This window comes from Schistocerca gregaria, chromosome 1 (genome assembly GCF_023897955.1).
Source record: "Schistocerca gregaria isolate iqSchGreg1 chromosome 1, iqSchGreg1.2, whole genome shotgun sequence".
NCBI lineage: Eukaryota > Metazoa > Arthropoda > Insecta > Orthoptera > Acrididae > Schistocerca > Schistocerca gregaria.
In genome coordinates, this window is record NC_064920.1 from 635,559,871 (window position 1) to 635,577,776 (window position 17,906).

Here is a 17,906-nt window from a genome sequence, read left to right on the forward strand (position 1 = left end):
CACACACACAGAGAGAGAGAGAGAGAGAGAGAGAGAGAGAGAGAGAGAGAGAGAGAACTTTTTGTAGCAAATCTTTGGGAGTGGAACCCAGTGATGAAGTGTGGTGTGTGTTCATTGATTCATCTAAGATGAGGCAGTATTATTTCACTCCAGAAACAGATATGCTTTAATGTAGTTGTTGTTTTCACCGTGCAAGGACCAATCAGTACCTGGTATATAACCTGCCATCTGAGAGAGAGATCAAATATGGAAACAGGTGTTTTATTTGGGAGAGGACATAGCAGAGAAGCAACTTCATCCCCCCACCCCCCACAAAAAAAAGTGTTACTTACACATTTACAAGAACAGTAGAGTTTTCAGGAAAAAATCTCTCACGAAAAATACAATTTAGTATTTGATTATAAGTTGGGATAGATAAATCAGAAGATAATGAAACACTAAACTGTTAGCATTAGTACTGGAAAGGCTTGGATGTAGTGTAAATGAGGGATGGAATAATAAACTGGGCTGTTGCATAAGAGTAATATCAGTTCACTTTCACGTGTTACTTACTACCACATACACCATTATCAATTTAGAGTTGTTGTGAAGAATAAGTAATTAATGTTTTCAGTTTATCCAAATAATACAAAATACATGCACGATCTATCAGATTTGATCTGCTGGAAAAATGCAAAGATGAGATTGCTTCATTACTGTGCTACCAAGGTATTGCTCAGTAGTTTTATTGCAGTTACCTTGTATTCTCTGCAAGTAGTAAACTAAATACAATGTATTTAGTGTATGAAGGCTATGTAGATGAAAGTTATGGCATATATTGGGCTAGAAAGTTCTTCATATTTGTATCTAACATACTACTAATTTATGACCAAGGTTGTGCCCACTTCAGGCAATGCCATGTCAGACTTGATTGATATTTTATTTTTTGTGGGTACCTACTACAAGGATGTATTCACAGTCGTGTGAGTGTCTGACAGTGAACTAAGGTGGTAAGTGGCCAATTATGCTGAATAAAGCATTTATTTTAAGTGAACAGCTTGTGTGGAAATGTTTCTTCATGAAGGAATTTATCAAGGTGGTTGTTGCTGACAAGAAGAAATAATTTTTTTTTCTCTTACATAGGAGTAGCTATTACAGGGCTCTGTGAATTTAGAACGCATTATATTTTACTTGTACAACTTGTCGTGTTGTTGTTGTTGTTGTTGTTGTTGTTGTTGTTGTTGTCTTCAGTCCTGAGACTGGTTTGATGCAGCTCTCCATGCTACTCTATCCTGTGCAAGCTTCTTCATCTCCCAGTACCTACTGCAACCTACATCCTTCTGAATGTGCTTAGTGTAGTCATCTCTTGGTCTACCTCTACGATTTTACCCTCCACACTGCCCTCCAATGCTAAATTGGTGATCCCTTGATGCCTCAACACATGTCCTAGTCAAGTTGTGCCACAGACTTCTCTTCTCCCCAGTCCTATTCAATACTTCCTCATTAGTTATGTTATCTACCCATCTAATCGTCAGCATTCTTCTGTAGCACCACATTTCAGAAGCTTCTATTCTCTTCTTGTCCAAACTATTTATCGTCCATGTTTCACTTCCATACATGGCTACACTCCATACAAATACTTTCAGAAATGGCTTCCTGACACTTAAATCTATACTCAATGTTAACAAATTTCTCTTCTTCAGAAACGCTTTCCTTCCCATTGCCAGTCTACATTTTATATCCTCTGTACTTCAACCATCATCAGTTATTTAGCTCCCCAAATAGCAAAACTCCTTTACTACTTTAAGTGTCTCATTCCCTAGTCTAATTCCCTCAGCATCACCTGACTTAATTCGACTACATTGCATTATCCTGGTTTTGTTTTTGTTGATGATCATCTTATACCCTCCTTTCAAGACACTATCCATTCCATTCCACTGCTCTTCCAAGTCCTTTGCTGTCTCTGACAGAATTACGATGTCATCAACAAACCTCAAAGTTTTTATTTCTTCTCCCTGGATTTTAATACCTACTCCGAATTTTTCTTTTGTTTCCTTTACTACTTGCTCAATATACAGATTGAATAGCGTCGGTGAGAGGCTACAACCCTGTCTCACTCCTTTCCCAACCACTGCTTCCCTTTCATGTCCCTCAACTCTTATAACTGCCATCTGTTTTCTGTACAAATTGTAAATAGCCTTTCGCTCCCTGTATTTTACCCCTGCCACCTTCAGAATTTGAAAGAGAATATTCCAGTCAACATTGTCAAAAGCTTTCTCTAATTCTACAAATGCTAGAAACGTAGGTTTGCCTTTCCTTAATCTTTCTTCGAAGATAAGTCGTAAGGTCAGTATTGCCTCATGTGTTCCAGTATTTCTACAGAATCCAAACTGATCTTCCTTGAGGTCGGCTTCTACTAGTTTTTCCATTCATCTGTAAAGAATTCGTGTTAATATTTTGCAGCTGTGGCTTATTAAACTGATTGTTCGGTAGTATTCACATCTGTCAACACCTGCTTTCTTTGGGATTGCAATTATTATATTCTTCTTGAAGTCTGAGGTTATTTCGCCTGTTTCATACATCTTGCTCACCTGATGGTAGAGTTTTGTCAGGACTGGTCTCCCAGGGCTGTCAGTAGTTCTAATGGAATGTTGTCTACTCCTGGGGCTTTGTTTCGACTCAGGTCTTTCAGTGCTCTGTCAAACTCTTCACGCAGTATCGTATCTCCCATTTCATCTTCATCTACATCCTATTCCATTTCCATAATATTGTCCTCAAGTACATCGCCCTTGTATAGACCCTCCTTCCACCTTTCTGCTTTTCCTTCTTTGCTTAGAACTGGGTTCCATCTGAGCTCTTGATGTTGATAAAGTGGTTCTCTTTTCTCCAAAGGTCTCCTTAATTTTCCTGTAGGCTGTATCTATCTTACCCCTAGTGAGATAAGCCTCTGCATCCTTACATTTGTCCTCTAACCATACCTGCTTAGCCATTTTGCACTTGCTGTCGATCTCATTTTAGAGACGTTTGTATTCCTTTTTGCCTGCTTCATTTCTGCATTTTTATATTTTCTCCTTTCATCAATTAAATTCAATATTTCTTCTGTTACCCAAGGATTTCTTCTAGCCCTCGTCTTTTTACCTACTTGATCCTCTGCTGCCTTCACTACTTCATCCCTGAAAGCTATCCATTCTTCTTCTACAATATTTCTTTCCCCCATTTCTGTCAATTGTTCCCTTATGCTCTCCCTGAAACTCCGTACAACCTCTGGTTCTTTTAGTTTATCCAGGTCCCATCTCCTTAAATTCCCTCCTTTTTGCAGTTTCTTCAGTTTTAATCTACAGGTCATAACCAATAGATTGTCGTCAGAATCCACATCTGTCCCTGGAAATGTCTTACAATTTAAAACCTGGTTCCTAAATCTCTGTCTTACCATTATATAATCTATCCGAAACCTGTCAGTGTCTCCAGGCTTCTTCCATGTATACAACCTTCTTTCATGATTCTTGAACCAAGTGTTAGCTATGATTAAGTTGTGCTCTGTGCAAAATTCTACCAGACGGCTTCCTCTTTCATTTCTTACCCCAAATCCATATTCACCTACTGTGTTTTCTTCTCTCCCTTTTCCTACTGTCGAATTCCAGTCACCCATGACTTTTATTTCATCATACATTTCACTGAAGAAACTGCAAAAATGTGGGAAATTAAGGAGATGGGACCTGGATAACCTGAAAGAACCAGAGGTTGTACAGAGTTTCAGGGAGAGCATAAGGGAACAATTGACAGGAATAGGGGAAAGAAATACAGTAGAAGAAGAATGGGTAGCTCTGAGGGATGAAGTAGTGAAGGCAGCAGAGGATAAAGTAGGTACAAAGACGAGGGCTGCTAGAAATCCTTGGGTAACAGAAGAAATATTGAATTTAATTGATGAAAGGAGAAAATATAAAAATGCAGTAAATGAAGCAGGCAAAAAGGAATACAAACGTCTCAAAAATGAGATCGACAGGAAGTGCAAAATGGCTAAACAGGGATGGCTAGAGGACAAATGTAAGGATGTAGAAGCTTATCTCACTAGGGGTAAGATAGATACTGCCTACAGGAAAATTAAAGAGACCTTTGGAGAGAAGAGAACCATGTGTATGAATATCAAGAGCTCAGATGGCAGCCCAGTTCTAACCAAAGAAGGGAAAGCAGAAAGGTGGAAGGAGTATATAGAGGGTCTATACAAGGGCGATGTACTTGAGGACAATATTATGGAAATGGAAGAGGATGTAGATGAAGATGAAATGGGAGATATGATACTACGTGAAGAGTTTGACAGAGCACTGAAAGACCTGAGTCGAAACAAGGCCCCCGGAGTAGACAACATTCCATTAGAACTACTGACGGCCTTGGGAGAACCAGTCCTGACAAAACTCTACCAGCTAGTGAGCAAGATGTATGAGACAGGCGAAATACCCTCAGACTTCAAGAAGAGTATAATAATTCCAATCCCAAAAAAAGCAGGTGCTGACAGATGTGAAAATTACCGAACTATCAGTTTAATAAGCCACGGCTGCAAAATACTAACGCGAATTCTTTACAGACGAGTGGAGAAACTGGTAGATGCAGACCTCGGGGAGGATCAGTTTGGATTCCGTCGAAATGTTGGAACACGGGAGGCAATACTGACCTTACGACTTATCTTAGAAGAACGATTAAGAAAAGGCAAACCTACGTTTCTAGCATTTGTAGACTTAGAGAAAGCTTTTGACAATGTTGACTGGAATACTCTCTTTCAAATTCTAAAGGTGGCAGGGGTAAAATACAGGGAGCGAAAGGCTATTTACAATTTGTACAGAAACCAGATGGCAGTTATTAAAGTCGAGGGGCATGAAAGGGAAGCAGTGGTTGGGAAAGGAGTGAGACAGGGTTGTAGCCTCTCCCTGATGTTATTCAATCTGTATATTGAGCAAGCAGTAAAGGAAACAAAAGAAAAATTTGGAGGAGGTATTAAAATTCATGGAGAAGAAGTAAAAACTTTGAGGTTCGCCGATGACATTGTAATTCTGTCAGAGACGGCAAAGGATTTGGAAGAGCAGTTGAACGGAATGGACAGTGTCTTGAAAAGAGGATATAAGATGAACATCAACAAAAGCAAAACTAGGATAATGGAATGTAGTCAAATTAAATCGGGTGATGCTGAGGGAATTAGATTAGGAAATGAGACACTTAAAGTAGTGAAGGAGTTTTGCTATTTAGGAAGTAAAATAACTGATGATGGTCGAAGTAGGGAGGATATAAAATGTAGACTGGCAATGGCAAGGAAAGCGTTTCTGAAGAAGAGAAATTTGTTAACATCTAATATAGATTTATGTATCAGGAAGTCGTTTCTGAAAGTATTTGTTTGGAGTGTAGCCATGTATGGAAGTGAAACATGGACGATAACTAGTTTGGACAAGAAGAGAATAGAAGCTTTTGAAATGTGGTGCTACAGAAGAATGCTGAAGATTAAATGGGTAGATAACATAACTAATGAGGAGGTATTGAATAGGATTGGAGAGAAGAGAAGTTTGTGGCACAACTTGACTAGAAGAAGGGATCGGTTGGTAGGACATGTTTTGAGGCATCAAGGGATCACAAATTTAGCATTGGAGGGCAGCGTGGAGGGTAAAAATCGTAGAGGGAGACCGAGAGATGAGTACACTAAGCAGATTCAGAAGGATGTGGGTTGCAGTAGGTACTGGGAGATGAAGCAGCTTGCACAGGATAGAGTAGCATGGAGAGCTGCATCAAACCAGTCTCAGGACTGAAGACAACAACAACAAAAACATTTCATCAATTTCTTCGTCATCTGTACTACTGTGGTAGGTGTGGGCTTCGTATCGATCTTGGCCACAATAATGTGTTCACTATGCTGTTTGTAGTAGCTTACACGCATTCTATTTTCCTATTCATTAATAAACCTATTCCTGCATTACCCCTACTTGATTTTGTGTTTATAATCCTTGTCGTGTTACCGCACAGAATTACACTATTAAAAATATTCACTAAATCAAAAGTGTGTTTTGGTGTTTTTCTGTATTTCACTTACCCTGTTTTTAGTTCTTGATTGTGTGTTGCAGATACATTTTCACAATTTAAACCTTCGTAAAGATAAAGAGGCGGTGGTTGCCTAACTCATCTCCTGCATTAACTTACTTGTTTCTTTGTTAAGTTTGTGTTCATTTTATCACCTAGTCTATGTGCTTCTCTGTTGTGTAACATTCTGGAAGTCCCTTCCTTTTACATTAAGTGCTCCAACAAACAGTAATATTTTCATTTGAACAGTTTCCATCATTTCCACACCAAGTTCCTCATCCTCATACCTATGTGGTTTATAAGAACAGTTCTGTCCTGTTGTTTGCTCAGTAAATGAAACATTTCTATTGACTAAGTTTCGTCTGGAAGCTGCCGTAAAGACATACATGAAAGAAAACGTTCAAAGCCCACATTTGGCTCAATCAACACAAAATGACATACTTTTAACATTACCCACCTGCTGGTCCGGGGGTTAGAATAGGCCCGAGATATTCCTGCCTGTTGTAAGAGGTGACTAAAAGAAGTCTCATACTTTTAGGATCTTATGTGATGATCCTATGTCGGATTTGACCTCCATTCTTCTAAATTTTCCCGAAGAGTGAGCCAGTTGGGGAAGGGCACCTTAGATGGTGCATCGTGTCCATCAGGGGCTGAGACCTCTTGCATCCTTTGTTGATGTCGATCTGCACTTCCGCTCGTTCTCCAGCAGTTGCGGGGAGGTCACCCTCCTTGGTGCATTTTCCTCCATCCACAGGGCAGTATCGTTTTCTGCACTGAGTATGATAATGGACTTGTTTGCTTGTTTGCACCTGATATCCAGCACGGTAGCCACTCCATTGTGGTGCGGTCGCCATATTTCCTGTTGGTTGTAACACACTGACTAAACAGGGATAGCTCTGCTGATGCCTGCGCTGTAAACTCCCCATGAATGCCGAGGAATAGATGCCCATCCCCCTGGGGCATCGGGACTCCCAGCAATGACCACCCCAGTTGCTGAGGGTGGGTGGCGCCTGTGGGGAGGGCCCCTGGTGGGAGTGGGTGGCATCAGGGCAGGTGACAAGTCATGAAGCATAAGTACATCATCTCTTGCTGGTGGTCCACCACCTGCAGTCTCTAAGCAGTCAAGGTCTAACTACAGTGCAAAGAAATACGACCCCAAATTGTTCCCCTCCCTGCCCACATCATGGTAGGAACGCCAGGCTAAGGATGGCAGTGAAGCTTATTCGCCCCAGTAACTCGTATGTGCGAGAGTTGGTGGGGAATCTTTCATGTCAGTGAAGCCTCAGTTTTTTGTGGGGCATTTAGAGGACAAGTTTGGGGAGAGGTGGAGGGCTTGCCCAAAATGCGGTCAGGGTCAGTCTTTATAAAAACAGCATCTTCTGCACAGTCACAGGCGTTACTCACCTGTGACAATCTGGGGGATGTTTCTGTTTCCATCACATCCCATAAGAGCTTAAATATGGTCCAGGGTATTATACAGAGGGGTCCAAAAAAATGTATCCACTGTTTAAAAGTCCATAACTGGCAAACTAATTGATAGAGTTGTCTCATCTTTGGTAGTGTAATAGTTTGTAGTTCCGGCAATCGCCACTCAAGCATTATAGCATTGTTTTGTTTTGTCAGATGACTGTCGTCAGATAGTCAGTGTTTTGTTCTTAGTTGCACCTAGTTACTCAAGGAAACATGGCTGGCGCAAGGCTTACATTCGATGAAAGGAAGTCAGTTTTGAAGTGGTATTTTAAGTACGAAAACGTTAATGAGGTTCAATGGCAATGGTGAAATCAGTATCAAACAGATCCACTGACATGTTTAGCGATTAATCGAATTCAAGACAAATTTTGAAGCCTGAGGCTGTGCTAAAGATGCACACAAACAATGATCTGGACGACCTGTAACAGTAAAAAGTCCATCTAACTCCTGTCATGTGTTACAACAATTCACTCGCTCATCACAGAAGTCTGAGAGACAGTGTGCCCGTGAAACTGGAGTGAGTCACTCAAGTGTTCGGCGAATTTTGAAGACAGCAAAGTTGGAGTGCTGCATCCCACAATTGCTACACGCAAAAATGAACAGTGAACAAGGACAACCCAGATCGTAGAATGGAGTACTGCAACTGGTTTACTAACATGGTGCGCATCGATGAAGAGTTTGCAGAGATGATTGTGTGGTCTGATGAGGCACAGTTCAAACTCAGTGGTACAGTAAATCACCACATTTGCATCTACTGGGCTGCCGAAAATCCAAACATCCATGTAGACAAAGCCATTAATTTGCCAGGAGTAAATGTGTGGTGTGGGTTGTTTCACTGGGGCTTGATTGAGCCATTGTTCTTTGATGGCACAGTTACCGGTGAGGTGTACCTTCAGAAGCTCAGACATCCATTTTACCTGCCATCTGAGACCTGTATGGAGACAGAAGAGTTTACTTTCAACAAGATGGCGCCCCAGCCCATTACCAAAATCTCGATGAAAATCTACCATGAAGATGGATAGGCCGCAGAGGTGCTGTGGAGTATCCACCACATTCCCCAGACCTAACTCCTCTGGACTTTCACCTTTGGGGAACACTAAAGGACATCGTCTATCAACAAAAGCCACATACATTGGATGAACTTCGAGAATCCATCGTACATTCATGTGCAAATATCCAACTGAGCACATTGAAGTCTGTAGTTCGTGCTACAGTTCAGCGACATAGTTTGTGTGCGGATGTTAATGGTGACCATTTCGAACACCTAGTGATATCTTTAAGTTGGACTTTAAGGTGCACTTTCACCATAAGTGAAACAAGTTATGGACTTTTAAACAGTGGATGGATTTCTTTGGATCCTTCTGTATTCCACAAGGACCTTCTTTTATAGACTGATGACAAGATGCGTGCCTACTTAGCGCGACGAGGTGTTTATTTCGTCCAGCGCATCTATCAGGGTCCGAGGGATAATCAGGTTGCCACCAGTGCCTTCATCTTGGCCTTCAAGGGTGACACATACCCGAAAAGGTCAAGGTGATGGTTTACCTTTGTGATATGAAACCATATATCCCTTCCCCAATGCAGTGCTTTGAGTGCTGAAAGTTCGGCCATATATCTTCCTGCTGTACTTCCAGTGTCACCTGTCGAGATTGTGGACGTCCTTCACATTCCAATACTCCATGTCGCCTGCCTTCCATCTGTGTCAACTGCAGAGAGCAACATTCCCCTTGCTCGCCGGACTGTAGGATTCTACAGAAAGAAAGGAAAATAATGGAATACAAGACGCTGGTCCGACTGACCTATACTGAGGCTAAGAGAAAAAATGAGAGGCTATATCCTGTGCATATGGAATCCGCATACGCCGCTGCTATGACAATGGTTCCAGCACGTTTCATTCTGCCTGTTCCTGTCGGCTCTCAGAGCTGGAAGACTACACCTGCCCCCTTGATGGTGTGGGGCACATGTTGCTCCCACACCACCTACCTCAGGAGCACTGCCCCCCCCCCCCCCCCCCCCCCCAGCCATCGGGGACATCAGTCCCCACTTCTCAGCTGGAGAAGCGTAAATCTTTTTCGGCTCCTCACGCTAGGAAGGGGTCCCTTGGCTCCCTCCCTTCCCAGATTTCTACTAGTGAGAAAGATGACACCTGCCAGTGGCTGCCGTGCCCGAAAGCAGTTAGTCGGAGGGCTTCACGATCCTCTTCAGTCCTGGAGACTGAATCAGTGAAGCCCTCCCAGCCAGAGAAACCCAAGTAGTAGCGAGAGAGAGACTCCAAGACCAAAGAAATTGCGGTGGCACCACTGCTACCTACAAGCTCTGCGTCAGAGGATAAGGTGGAGATTTGGGCATCTGCTGAGGACCTAGACCTCACTGGGCCCTCATACACAATGGATGTTGATTGTATAGGTACTCAGTCGATAGCAGCAGGTTACCCTGAGGTGTATACTGCCTCATCCTTCAGTGGAATTCCGCCGGTTTTTTCCTTCACCTGGCTGAGCTACTGCAACTGTTAAAGCTGTACACCTGCTTTCTGCATTGCCTTCCAGGAAACCTGGTTCCCAGCAATGCGGACCCCTGCCCTTCACAGGATATTACAAGAACCGTAGTGAATATAATATTGTGTCAGGTGGGGTTTGCATCTTTGCCCTGAACTCAGTATGTAGCAAACCTGTACCTCTTCAAACTCTTCTTGAAACTGTGGCTGTCACGATAAGGACGATGCCAGAAATGACTCAGCAACATACATCTTCCTCCAGATAGTGTGGTACCCCTGAACGTCCTGGTTGCGCTAATTCATCAACTCCATAAACCTTTATTACTTTTGGGAGATTTCAGTGCCCATAACCCCTTGTGGGATGGCACCATGCTTACTGGCCAAGGTAGAGATGTTGAAAATTTACTGTCTCAGCTCGACTGCTGCCTCCTAAATACTGGGGCTCCCACATATTTCAGTGTGGCTTTTGGCACTTATTCGGCCATTGACCTATCACTTTGCGGCCCAGGACGTCTTCCATCTGTCCACTTGAGAGCCCATGATGACTTGTGTAGTAGTGACCACTTCCTCATCTTCCTGTCACTCCCCCAACATCATGCCCACAGTGGCCTACCCAGATGGGCTTACAAGGCAGACTGGAAAGCCTTCACGTCTGCTGTCATCATTGAATCTCTCCCACGGGGTGCCATCGATGTAGTGGTTGAGCAGGTCACTGCAATGATCATTTCTGCAGCAGAAAAAAACAATTCGTTGTTCCTTAGGGTACCCCCGGCGGAAGACAGTAGTTTGGTGGTCACCAGAAATTCTGAGGCCATTAAAGAGCGCAGGTGGGCTATACAGCAACATAAGCGGCACCCTTCCCTGGAGCACCTAATAGCTTTCAAACGGCTCCAAGCCCACTTTTACCAGCTTATAAGAAAACAGAAACAATAGGATTGGGAGAGGTGTGTCTCGACCATTGGGTGTCATACCTCACCTTACTCCAGACTAGGTGAAGATCAGTCATGTTTTTGGGTAACCAGACCTCATCAGGCGTCCCTGGCATTAACATCAGTGGGGTGTTACCTACTGACGTAAACGCGATTGCCGAGCACCTTGGCGTGAGCCTCGGCATCGGACAGTTACCCCCCCCCCCCCCCCCCCCTCCCTTCCAGTCTTTCGCACCCTTAAATGGTGACTGGAAAGGAAAGTCCTCTCGTTCACTACACGCCACAGTAAACCCTATAATGCCCCCTTTATGGAGGGGGAGCTGCTCAGCGCCCTTGCACATTGCCCAGACACAACTCCTTGGCCATATTGGATCCACAGTCAGATGATTAAACATCTCTCGTCCGACTACAAGTGACATCTCCTCGTCATCTTCTACCAGATCTGGTACGATACTGTCTTTCCATCGCAGTGGCGGGAGAGCACCATCATTCCGATGCTCAAACCCAGTAAAAACCCACTTGATGTGGATAGCTATGGGACCATCAGCCTCACCAACGTTCTTTGTAAGCTGCAGGAACATATGGTGTGTCACCAGTTATGTTAGGTCCTGGAGTCACGTGACCTATTGGCTCTGTGCCAGGGCGGTTTCTACCAGGATCTCTCTACCACTGATAATCTTGTGTCCCTTGAGTCTGCCATCTGAAGCCTTTTCCAAACACCAACACCTGGTTGAGATCTTACGACTTGACCTGGCAACATCATATCCTTGCCACATTATATGAGTGGGGTCTCCAGGACCCGCTCCCGATTTTTACCCAAAATTTCCTGCCACACTGTTCTTTCTGTGTCCAATTTGGTGCCTTCCATAGTTACCCCATATCCAGGAGAATGGGGTCCCACTGAGCTCTGTATTGAGTGTATCTCTATTTTTAGTGGCCGTTAATGGCCTAGCAGCAGCTGTATGGCCGTCTATCTCTCCTTCTCTATGCAGACGACTTCTGCATTTCGTACTGCTGCTCCAGTACTGCAGGGAGCCATCCACAAGGCGCAGTCATGGGCTTTAGCTGATGGCTTCCAGTTTTCAGCCACAAAGTCATGTGTCGCGCATTTCTGTCGGTGTCGTACCATTCATCCGGACTCAGAACTTTACCTTAATGATGACCCACTCTTGGTAGTGGAGACATATTGATTCTTAGGACTGGTTTTCGGTGCTTGATTGACTTGGCTTTCTCACCTTTGTCAGCTGGCAGCACCTCAGTGCCCTCCGCTGCCTGAACAACACCAACTGGGGTGCATATCACTCAAAGCTGCTGTAGTTCTGCAAGGCCCCTGTTCAATCCCGCCTTAACTATGAGAGTCTGGTTTATGGTTTGGCAGTGCCCTCAGCCTTGCGTTCACTCAACCCAGTGCGCCACTGTGGCTTTCGATTAGCAACGAGAGCTTTTAGGATGAGTCTGATGACCAACATCCCGGTGGAGGCCGGAGTCCCTCCATTGAAGGTTAGGCGTGCTCAACTGCTTGCCAGTTATGTCACACACATTTGTAGTTCTCCTGAGCATCCGTATTACCATCTCATTTTCCCACCCGTGCCGGTTCAGCTCCCGAATCGGCGGCCCAGATCAGGGCTTATGATTGCATTTCACATCCAATCGCTTCTGTCTGAATTGAAGTCCTTCCCTTTACCACCTCTACTTGAGGTCCATTCATGTACACCTCCATGGTGTAACCCTCTGCCGAAGTTTCCCTTGGACCTTTCACATGGCCCTAAGGACTCAGTTACTCCCATGGCTCTCTGCTGCCACTCCCTCTTGATTCTTGACGTGTTCAGGTTCAGGGGCTCTGAAGTGGTTTACACCGATGGTTCGATGGTTGTTGATCATGTTGGCTTCGCGTAAATTCACAGAGGCCATATTGAACAGCATTCCTTGCCCGATGGCTGCAGTGTTTTTACTGCAGAGCTGGTGGCTGTATCTCATGCTCTTGAACACATCCATTCATGCCCTGGAGAGTCGTTTCTTCTGTGTGCTGATTCCTTGAGTGGCCTACAAGCTATTGACCAGTGCTACCCTCGTCATCCTTTGGTAGCAACCATTGAGGAGTCCATCTCTGTCCTGGAACAGCCCAGTCGTTCAGTGGTGTTTGTTTGGACCCCAGATCATGTCAAATCCCGGGAATGAAATTGCCGACAGGCTGACCAAACAGGTTACGCGGAAACCACTTATGGAGATGGGCATGCCAATAACTGACCTGTGCTTATTATTATTATTATTATTATTATTATGCCGCAAGGTTTTTCGGCTTTGGGAATGCCATAGTTTCAGTATGCACAACGAACTGCGTGCCATTAAGGAGACTACAAATGCGTGGAAGTCCTCCATGCAGGCCTCTTGCACTTCGGCGACCCACGGCTACCTCTTGCGCAATGAAGACCACCTCAGCGCCGGTGCAGCTCGCTGTGGCCCACATACTTCTAAGCTGTTCTTCTTTGGCTGCCCTGCACTATAAACTTCCTTTACCGGACTAATTTTAGCAGACAGTGCCTTATCAGCTAATAGTTTTACGTTTTATGCATGTGGGGGGGGGGTTATCCTATATAAGTTTTAGCACTTGTTGTTTGTCCCTCTGTTTTCTCTCCCTAGCAGAGTGGCTGGCTTCTCCTTTTCATTCATGTGGTCGGCCAGCCACGGTAATCTGCTTTCTTGTTTTAATCTCTTCTAACTGTTTCTTGTATCTCTCTGTAGTTTTCTTGTCCTCTTTTTTATCCTTGTAGTGTTTGTTGCCTCTCTTTTGTTCTTGTGGTTTTTCCTTTCTTTCAGCATTGTGCTGTACGTGCCTTTGTTTTATTCTTTCCGTTGTGGAATTATCAGGAACAACAGACCAATGAACAAGCAGTTTGATTGTTGTAGTCACCCCCCCTCCCTCCCTAGACCAACCAACCAACCCTCTAAAATTAGCAAAAAAATCTTTTCTGTTAAGAATCGGGGAACCCTTGGACTGAAATCTGTTAATGATCACCAAGGGAGATGGGGCATGGTCAATACTACTTTTATGGAAGAAATTAAGTTTGTTTTTAAACAAGTAAATAATAATAAACAATCTCTGTTTTGAATTCATCAAATAATTAGGTAATGTCAAGGAAAAAATAGTGTATTTGTGCAACAGCAATAACAAAATGAGAAATAGCATTCTGAATGACAAGAAAAAGTTATTTGAAAGAGACTAAGTACATAGTTACCTATCTGATACTGTACTTAGTCAAAATTATTCTAAGAATCTACAGGCAAAAGATGAAAAACAACTGTTCAGATTAGAAAAAGGAAGATACAAGGGTTTCAATTGAAGTTGTCAGAAATACAAGAAAATGCTAAGGTTGCACTGAACCCCTGCATTTTGGATAGGGTCTGTAACAGCAAAAAAGTTTTGGATGTGAGGAAGATAAATCATTTGCTGAAGACAGATAGCTTCTTTAAAAGATCATTTAGATAGTAGCTTAGGCCATAGGACACAACAAACACACATCCATACGCTCTGACTTTTGCTTAGATGAGAAAGGGTTGCTGAAAGTGTATATATCTATAATTTTTGTTATGTTGGTAATGGCAGACGAATCAGTATCTATGTTTTTATTGTCTTCAGTCCAGAGACTGGTTTGATGCAGCTCTCCGTGCTGCTCTATCCTGTGAAAGATTCTTCATCTCCCAGTAACTATTGCAACCTACATCATTCTGAATCTGCTTGATTTATTCATCTCTTGGTCTCCCTCTACAATTTTTACCCTCCACGCTGCCCTCCAGTACTAAATTGATGATCCCTTGATGCCTCAGAACATGTCCTACCAACTGATCCCTTTTTCTAGTCAAGTTGTGCCACAAATTTCTCTACTTCCCAATTCTATTCAATACCTCCTCGTTAGTTGTGTGATCTACCAATCTAATCTTCATCATTCTCCTGTAGCATCACATTTCGAAAGTTTCTATTCTCTTCTTGTCTAAACTATTTATCATCCATGTTTCTCTTCCATACATGGCTACACTCCATACAAATACTTTCACAAACAACTTCCTGACACTTAAATCTGTGCTCGATGTTAACAAACTTCTCTCCACTGCTTCCCTTTTATGCCCCTCAACTCTTTTAACTGCCATCTGGTTTCTGTACAAACTGTAAATAGCCTTTCGCTCCCTGTATTTGACCCCTGCCACCTTCAGAATTTGAAAGAGAGTATTCCAGTCAACATTGTCAAAAGCTTTCTCTAAGTCTACAAATGCTAGAAATGTAGGTTTGCCTTTTCTTAATCTATTTTCTAAGATAAATCATAGAGTCAGTATTGCGTCACGTGTCCCAACATTTCTACAGAATCCAAACTGATCTCCCCTGAGGTCAGCTTCTACCAATTTTTCCATTTGTCTGTAAAGAATTCGTGTTAGTATTTTGCAGCCATGGCTTATTAAACTGATAGTTCAGTATTTTTCACATCTGTCAACACCCAGTCGTTCAGTGGTGTTTGTTTGGACCCCAGATCATGTCAAATCCCGGGAATGAAATTGCCGACAGTATTTTTCACATCTGTCAACACCTGCTTTCTTTGGGATTGGAATTATTATATTCTTCTTGAAGTCTGAGGTTATTTCGCCTGTCTCATACAACTTGCTCACTAAATGGTAGAGATCTGTCAGGGCTGGCTCTCCCAAGGCTATCAGTAATTCTAATGGAATGTTGTCTACTCCCGGAGCCTTTTTTCGCCTTAGGTCTTTCAGTGTTCTGGTGAATTCTTCACGCAGTATCATATCTCCCATTTCATCTTCACCTACGTCCTCTTCCATTTCCATAATATTGTCCGCAAGAACCTTGCCCTTGTGTAGACCCTCTATATACTCCTTCCACGTTTCTGCTTTCCCTTCTTTCATGATGATGATGATGATGATGATGATGATGATGATAAAGATTTTATTGTCTTTAGGCCATTACAGCAATTGACAACGTCAATTGTGAAGATACAGTTTATAATACAGTCTGATAAGGTATTGACTACTGAAATATTTTACGTTATATTACAATAAATGTACAGTGGGTCATCTGTTGGATTACTGCATTTTACAGTTGAAAAATTCATTGGTATCGTGGAATGGGTGGGCAATAAACTATTCATGCAGTCTTTCTTTGAATGTATGTTCAGGAAGATCCTGTATAGCATGTGGCAGCTTGTTAAATAGTTTGTGCCCTGTGACTTCATAGCTATTTATTGATTTTGATAATCTATGGTAAGGCGTCTATGTGTTTGATGCTACGTTGTGAAACATAGAGAAAATGTTCGTTGTTACATCTTGTAGGTTCTTCTTCGTAAAGAGTGAGACATTGTATATAGAGATGTTTATTACTGTCATAATTTTTTGTTTTGTAAATAAGGGTTTGAAGCGAGCCTTACGTAAACAATTTGTAATTATCCTAATGGCTTTCTTCTGCATTAATAGGATGTCATGTATATGACTACAGTTACCCCGCAAGATAATGTCAAAGGATATTATACTTTGGAAAAATTCAAAATAAAATGATGTGATGTATGTTTCAGGTACACAATTTCTGAGTTGTCTTAATAAATAAATTACTCTAAATAACTTACTACTAATATAGTTCACATGTTGGCCCCATTTGCTTAGAACTGGGTTTCCATCTGAGTTCTTGATATTCATGCAAGTGGTCCTCTTTTCTCCAAAGGTCTCTTTAATTTTCCTGTAGGCAGTATCTATCTTAACCCTAGTGATATACGCGTCTACATCATTAAATTTGTCCTCTAGCCATTCTTACTTAGCTATTTTGGACTTCCTGTCAATCTCATTTTTGAGACGTTTGTATTCCTTTTTGCCTGCTTCATTTACTGCATTTTTATATTTTCTCCTTTCATCAATTAAATTCAATATTTCTTCTGTTACCCAAGGATTTCTTCTAGCCCTCGTCTTTTTACCTACTTGATCCTCTGCTGCCTTCACTACTTCATCCCTGAAAGCTACCCATTCTTCTTCTCCTGTATTTCTTTCCCCCATTCTTATCATTCGTTCCCTAGTGCTCTTCCTGAAACTGTCTACAACCTCTGGTTCTGTCAGTTTATCAAGAACCCATCTCCTTAAATTCCCACCTTTTTGCAGTTTCTTCAGTTTTAATGTACAGTTCATAACCAATAGAGTGTGGTCAGAGTCCACATCTGTCCCTGGAAATGTCTTACAATTTAAAACCTGATTCCTAAATCTCTGTCTTACCATTATATAATCTATCTGAAACCTTCCAGTATCTTCAGGCTTCATCCATGTATACAACCTTCTTTCATGATTCTTGAACCAAGTGGTAGCTATGATTAAGTTGTGCTCTGTGCAAAATTCTACCAGACGGCTTCCTCTTTCATTTCTTTGCCCCAGTACATATTCGCCTATCACATACTATGTTTCCTTCTCTCTCTCTTTTCCTACTGCCGAATTCCAGTCACCCATGACTATTAAATTTTCATCTCCCTTCACTATCTGAATAATTTCTTTTATCTCATCATACATTTCATCAATTTCTTCGTCATCTGCAGAGCTAGTTGGCATATAACCTTGTACTACTGTGGTAGGCGTTGGCTTCGTATCTATCATGGCCACTATGCTGTTTGTAGTAGCTTACCCGCATTCCTATTTTTTATTCACTTTCAAACCTACTCCTGCATTACCCCTATTTGATTTTGTATTTATAATTCTGTATTCACCTGACCAGAAGTCTTGTTTCTCGTGCCACCGAACTTCACTAACTCCCACTATATCTAACTTTAACCTACCCATTTCAATGTTTTAAATTTTCTATCCTACGTGCCCAATTAAAGGATCTGACATTCTACACTCCCGACCCCTACTAGAATTTCAGTTTTCTTTCTCCTGATAACAACGTCGTCCTGAGTAGTCCCCGCCTGGATTTTACCTCCGGAATATTTTACCCAAGAGGACGCCAT

The 17,906-nt window shown here is 42.5% G+C and overlaps 1 protein-coding gene across 2 annotated transcripts in view; it reads left to right on the top strand.

Moving 5' to 3' along the window:
- LOC126360253 (ARF GTPase-activating protein GIT1) overlaps positions 1 to 17,906 on the top strand; it is a 238,080-nt gene that overhangs the window by 138,615 nt on the left and 81,559 nt on the right. The window lies entirely within an intron of this gene.